General features: G+C 41.8%; 1 pseudogene; it reads left to right on the top strand.

Moving 5' to 3' along the window:
- Positions 1-558: 558 nt before the first annotated feature.
- Positions 559-6,749, top strand: LOC139357638 (mas-related G-protein coupled receptor member X1-like; annotated as a pseudogene).
- The last annotated feature ends 615 nt before the right edge of the window (positions 6,750-7,364 follow it).

The following is a 7,364-nucleotide window of genomic DNA, read 5'->3' as shown; positions in this document are numbered from 1 at the left end:
CATTCTGTTAAGTGAAATACGCAAGGCACAGGAAGAAAAATAGTACATGATCTCACTCATATGTAGAATCTAAACGAGGTGATCTCACAGAAGTTGAGAATAAAATGGTGGTTGCCATAGGTTTGGTTGGTTAGGTGAAAGGGGAGATGAGTAGACATTGGTCAAAGGATACGTAATTACATTTAGATAGAAGCAACAATTTTTCTTTTTTTTTCTTTTTCTTTTTTTTTTTTTTTTTTTTTGAGATGGAGTCTTGCTCTGTTACTCAGGCTGGAGTGCAGTGGTGCGATCTCGGCTCATTGCAAACTCTGCCTCCTGGGTTCAAGTACTTCTCTTGCTTCAGCCTCCCAAGTAGCTGGATTTACAGGCACCCACCACCACAACCAGCTAATTTTTGTATTTTTAGTAGAGATGGGATTTCATCACGTTGGCTAGGCTGGTCTCAAACTTCTGACCTCAGATGATCCACCCACTTCGGCCTCCCAAAGTTCTAGAATTACAAGCGTGAGCCACCGCGCCCAGCCTGGAGGAACAATTTTAAGAGATCTATTATACAGCATGGTGACTGTAGCTGATGATAATATATTGTGTTCTGAAAAATGCAAAGAGTGGGTAAGTGTTCTCACCACAAAAATACTATATGAGTTAATATATTTGTTATTTAGCTAAATTTATACCACAACGTCTAGGTACTTCAGCATCGTATTGTACAGGATAGATCCATACAATTTGAACTGTCCAAAAACTTTTTAAAATTAATTGCTGGGGAGTATTTCCTTGTATGGATACAGTAAGCTTTGTGTCATTATTCATGGTGAAAATACATTTGCTTTGTTTCCATTTTAACTATTAAATAAAGCTGCTATTAACATTAGTGTACAAACTTTTAAGTGAACATCCTTATCCACTCTCTTGGATACATTCCAAAGATAAATTTCTGGGTGATATGGTAAGTGTATATTTAACTTTTTAAGAAGATTAAAACTGTTTTCTAGAGTACTGTACCATTTTACTTCTCCACTGGCAATGTATAGAAGATCCACTTTCTCCAAATCCTTGCCAGTATTTGAAAGGAGTATTTTTTTACTTTAGCCTTCTAAGAGCTGTATATTGCTGTATCATCATGGTTTCTTCTGAGACCTCTCTCGTTGTCTTGTAGATGGGGTCTTTTTCTCCCTGTGTCTTCACAGGGTCTTCCCTCTGTATGTCGTGTCCTAATCTCTTCTTCTCATAGGGACATCAGTCATGTTGGATTAAGGCTCATTCCAATGAACTCATTTTAACTTAACTAGCTCTCTGAAGACCTCCTTCCCCAATATACTCATATTTTGAGTTACTGGGGCTAAGTATTTCAACATATGAGTATTATAGGAACACAGTTCAGCCCATAATAAGGTCTTTTTAAAATATTTGCTCAGCATTGAAGACTATTTCTGGATAATTTAAATAGGTTCTAATTCAAATAACATTATTTTTTAAATGACAAGTAGCTTAATTTGGTTACAGCATGAGGCACAAGAAGGGCAATGATAGAAGATAAGGCTTTAATTTTTTAATATTCATACCAAATGAAAATAAATAACAAATTTCATGAAGTAGAGGGAGGAAGAATAAGGATATGTTGTATGTGCTGAACTCTTTACATTTTATAAGGGATGTCCATTGAGCCACTCCTTAACACTGATAAATTAAAAATAGAAATACGTTTACTATTCAGAACTCGTAAGTTTAAAAAGTAAGAATAAAAAGTGTAGCAAGGGGAAGCCTCTGGAGAATAGATTTAGGGAGTCTAAGACACTTGTAAACACATGGTGTTTTGTTTTGTTTTGTGATGGAGTCTCGCTCTATCGCCCAGGCTGGAGTGCAGGAGCGTGATCTCGGCTCACTGCAACCTCCGCCTCCCAGGTTCCAGCAATTCTCCTGTCTCAAGCCTCTTGAGTAGCTGGAACTATATGCGCACACCACCATGACTGGCTAATTTTTGTATTCTTAGTAGAGGCAAAGTTTCACCATATTGGTCAGGCTGGTCTTGAACTCCTGACCTCAGGTGGTCCACCTGCCTCGGGTTCCCAAAGTGCTGGGATTACAGGCATGAGCCACCATGCGCAGCCGTAAACACATGTTTATAGCAGCACAATTTGCAATTGCAAAAATATGGAACTAGCCTAAATGCTCATCAACCAATGAGTGGATAAAGAAAAAGAAACAACATAACGGCATTCACAGCAACCTGGTTGGAGTTGGAGACCATTATCCTAAGTGAAGTAACTCAGGAATGAAAAACCAAACATTATATGTTCTCACTTATAAGTGGGAGCTAAGCTATGAGGGCACAAAGGCATGAGAATGATATAATGGACTTTGGGGACTCAGGGGGAATGGTGGGAGGGAAGTGAGGGATAAAAAACTACACGTTGGATACAGTGTACACTGCTTGGGTGATGGGTGCACCAGAATCTCAGAAATCACCACCAAAGAACTTATTCATGTAACCAAATACCACCTGTTCCCCCAAAACTATTTAAATAATAATAATTTCATTAAAGAAAAAGGAAAAACAAGAAAAGTCCTCAGCCATCATCCCAATCCAGGAAAGGCTGTCCCCATTCAGCACCAGACAACTCTCCACCTCTGGACAAAAGAATGAAGGAAAGGTAAGGATATATACCAAAAACTGTCTGGTTTCCAGTTATAACTTTTGCTCTAGTTTTATATCCCTGTGCTTATACCTTGGAGTGCCACATGCAGTGGGTAATGGTGCCTCCCTCAGGAAAAGGAAGGAGACATGAGGTCTCGTTCTGGAGACTGAGTACTGGCAGCCCAAACTGTGGCACTTCCAAACAGAGTCAAGCGGACCTTTCTCTCTTCAGATCCATCTCCTTGTATCACTCCCTTTATTCCAACCATTCAAATCTGCTTTCATGGAAAGAGGCTGCCTCTTACATTCATTTAAGGAGTAGGATAACATACAGGCATTGCTTCCCAGAGCTGAACTGCTGTACACCCAGGTTTTATTGCATTACTTGCTTTTCAAAGTTATTCTCCTTTGTATATTTGGAAAGGTCCAGGAAGAAACAAATAGTCCTAACTGAAATAATTGAGGAGTGTTTCATGAGGGAACTATTTACTAAGATGGGCAGAGTTAAGGGAAAGAGACGATGCGTGGGGCAGCACCCTAAGCAGCAATAGTGGAGCACTGCTTCCTCTCCTAGGTTTAAAGGGACAGGGAAGGTGGAGTTATCACTGAAATCATAACTTTATCTGTAGCTAGCTGTAGGGGCGGGAGAGGATGACCAGGCAGGTGGAGGAGCCCTGCATCACCAACACACAGCCACATAGGCAGAGAGCCAGGAAGTGAAAATCCAAAATCACTTTCCTCCTGCTGGAGTCTCCAACTGGCTCAATTCAACCAGAAACCAGAAGGAAAAGAATCCCACTAATGAGGTAAACATCCCTCTTGGGATGTCAAACAGAATGGAAAAGGGTGGGAAAAAAATCTCCAGGGCCAATGAGACTATCCCTCAAACCTCCCTTTATTCCTGGGGTTTTCTCTATCTAAATGCTGTTAAACCATTTTTTTCATCACATCTCCATCAGTTACTTTTTTTCCTGTTTGCACTTTCTTTCTCTAGTGTCACTTTATGAAATAATCTTCCACATTCATTAAAAATTCCCTGAAAATGGAATGTAATTGAAAAAGAAAAAACTTTTTCCTTATTAGTCAGAGTATAAGTTTGGCTGCTCTAAAAATGTCCCATAGTAGCAATGACTTCTGTGACAAAGTTTACTAGACCTGGGCTGGAGTTTCCAGGCATCAGACACCAGGACCCCTTCCATGTTGCTGCTCCCTAATCCCTAGAGAGGTGCCCTCATCCTCGTGACTCTGCAGGCGTCCAGTGACATCAACATTCCAGCCTGAGGTGAAGAAGAGGAGGACAGAGGGAGACCACACTTATTTCATCAATCCAAGAGTCAGTTACATCATATCTGCTCACCTACCATTGTCTAGTGTCTAATTACAAGATGTCATGAGCATCAAGGCAGGGGTTGGGGTAAATAGGATCCTTTCCGTGATTTATAACTCTCAAAAATACTATGCGACAGGGCAGGTGCAGTGGCTCACACCTGTAATCCCAGCATTTTGGGAAGTCAAGGTGGGTGGATCACCTGAGGTCAGGAGTTCCAAACTGGCCTGGCCAACATGGTGAAACCCCCATCTTTACTAAAAATACAAAAATTAGCCAGACATGGTGGCAGGTGCCTGTAATCCCAGCTACTAGGGAGGCTGAGGCAGGAGAGTCACTTGAACCCCGGAGGCAGAAGTTGCAGTGACCCGACATCACACCACTGCGCCCCAGCCTGGGCGGCCGAGTGAGACTCCGTCTCAAAAAAAAAAAAAAAAAAAAAAAAAAAAAACAAAACAAAACTATGTGACAGAGGAGACAGAGGAGAGGAATGGTTAGCAGGGGACACTAGGGTCTCTACAGACCCTAATAATCTCTCAGATTCTGTGTTCACATGACAATTTTTTGGGTGTTCCCCAAAAAATAATGATTGATAGGGCAGAAAACAGTGGAAAAGCCTCAGATAGGGCTCCAGGAGACAGAGGCTGGTATTGGCCATGCTCTTCATGATATAAACCCAGGAGACAGAGGCTGGTATTGGTCATGCTCTTCATGATGTAAACAGGAAAATCCAATGTACTCTTTAAGCCTCTTCCTGTATCAACTGAGAGTATTACAAAAAGTGGTCCTTAAGGAGCACATGCTAAATGTTGAGGACACAATAGTGAACAAATACAGGTAGGACTTAATTATGAAGGTTCAGCTTTGATAAGGAAGACAAATGTATCACACCCTAATAATACATTTACAAACTGTTCAGTACCTTGAGTGGGAGCAACAGAAGTCTTGGTTTTCCTTCCTTTTGTTTTCCTGGCCAACCAAGGCTGTGGGAGTTTGTCTCTCTAAGAGAGCTCATAGTGGATGCATTCATGCCTGATGCTTCTCTCCACCCTTGGAAGAAGATGCATCCTCTTACCACTTAGAGGCCTCCTGATTCATTGAGTCCTCTGGATGACCTAGTGATGGCTACATTTGTAAGGTAGAAAAGGGCTCCTGGATTCTTCTATCTGTTCCTAATTGGCTTTCACTTATCTCTCTTTTGTTTCCTATTTGATTTGCTTCTCATTCTCTCTCTAACTGAAGTTTGTCATGGTTAGCTTTTTTTTTCAACCCCCAATCTTAACAATTAACTTGGATGTAACTTGGGAGTTACTCCCCTGCTTTCCCCCCTCAAACATGTGTGTTGAACGCTTGGTGGTGTTGGGGACAAAGGGCTGAACAAAAGGTTGAATCCTGAGGCAGCTCTGTTGGGTTCAAATCCACATTGTGTGAGACCAAGGAATAATTATGCATCCATTTTCTGCCCCATGCCATCCTCTGTAAAATGGGAATATTAATAATTCTTCCCTCCTAAGGGTTAAAGGAGATAGTAGCTGTTAAACTCTCAGTCAGCTGCTGTTGTTTACCCAGATGAGAGCTAGTCCTCTTTCTCCAGTTGAAATCTACATGAGCATCTCTCTACATTCCAAGCCCAGCACTTTTTCTACATTCCAACATAGACTCTTCTCACACAGAAGATTTAGCCAGCAAAAGAAACTCTTTTAAAGTTCTCCTGGGAGAGAGTGAAGTAGATTTATGTTGTGCGCACCCAGCACCCCACTTAGTAGTCCTCCATCTCTATTTGCATACTTCCATTTCCTCCTTCAGTGGCACTCAGCCCTCACACTCACTTACTTCTTCATCCACTATATTGCTGAGCAATTCAGCTCCAATCCACTCCCTACCCCAACATTGTGTACCAAAATGCTTCCAGGTGTTCAGCAAAGCCACATTGAGTTCTCATATCAAAGGCACATTAGTGATCAACTTCAGTTATTTGGACACACATCAGCAATTACTGTTAACACACACAACAGTCCAGAAAAAGAATTCTGAATAAATGAAATTTTCTTCCTCTCATTATACATGTGTGTTCTAATGCTTTTAATTGTGCTTTCATTTTTATTTCCCATTTAACCCGCAAATCTGCTGCTACCATAAGGCTCCTCATTCATGCATTCATTCACTGAATAAATATTTGTGGAGAACACAGTGTGCTGCCTGTCCATCCTGTGGCCTTTCTGGTACTGCTGCCACTGCCCAAGAAACCTGTTAACAGTCATGTGTGCCCTGCTCTGGGCCCTGTCCCTGTTGCTGAGCACCCTGAAAGGGAAGTTCTGTGGTTTCTTAGTTTGTGATGGTGACTATGGTTGGTGTTGGACATTTGATTTCATCACTGCAGCATAGCTGATTTTTTTTTTTTTTTTTGGTTCTCTGTGAGTCCAGCCTGTGACTCCCTGTGCATCCTGCTGACCAGGCTGTGTGACCATCCTGCTCACAGTGCTGATCTTCCTTCTCTGCAGGCTGCCCTTCGGCATTAAGTGGTTTCTATTATTCTGGATCCTCATGGATTTTGATGTCTTCCTTTGTCATTTTCATCTAGTTTCAGATGTCCTGTCTTCTCTTAACAACAGTGCCAACCCCATCATTTACTTCTTCATGGGCTCCTTTAGGCAGCGTCAAAATTGGCAGAACCTGAAGCTGGTTCTCCAGAGGGCTCTGCAGGACATGCCTGAGGTGGATGAAGGTGGAGGGCGGCTTCCTCAGGAAACCCTGGAGCTGTCGGGAAGCAGATTGGAGCAGTGAGGAAGAACCTCTGCCCTGTCAGTCAGATGGGACTTTGAGACCAACACTGCTCTGCCAACATTGACAGTTACCTGCTTTTCTCTCAGCCTCATGCCTCTGAAGTGTCTTAGTGATTCCTCAATGACTTTGGGTAGATTAATTTCAGCCTTGTTTTTCCTGTTTTATTCTTAGAAAAAGCAGTCTAAACTAAGAACATCTCCATCTTTCTCAACTGTACCAATAAATTCTTTTTTTTTTTTTTCTGGAAATGGGAAAGGAGGGAATTCATAGTAGCATTGTTAATAAATAACAGCATAGAAATAATTTAGGGAATGGATATCAGTATGTAAATGAGTTTCTTTCCTTGTGCCACCCCAAGTATTTTGTTATTGATATGGTTTGGCTATGTTCCCACCCAAATCTCATCTTGAATTCTCATGTGTTATGGGAGGGACCCAGTGGGAGGTAATTGAATCATGGGGGCAAGTTTTTCCCGTGCTGTTCTTATGATAGTAAGTCTCACGAGATCTGACAGCTTTAAAAAGAGGAGTTCCCCTGTACAAGTTCTCTATCTTTGCCTGCTGCCATCCATGTAAGACGTGACTTGCTCCTCCCTGCCTTCTGCCAAGATTGTGA

This window comes from Macaca nemestrina, chromosome 12 (genome assembly GCF_043159975.1).
Source record: "Macaca nemestrina isolate mMacNem1 chromosome 12, mMacNem.hap1, whole genome shotgun sequence".
Classification (NCBI taxonomy): domain Eukaryota; kingdom Metazoa; phylum Chordata; class Mammalia; order Primates; family Cercopithecidae; genus Macaca; species Macaca nemestrina.
Note: the sequence above shows the minus strand (reverse complement) of the source record. Positions and strands in the feature narration are given on the sequence as shown.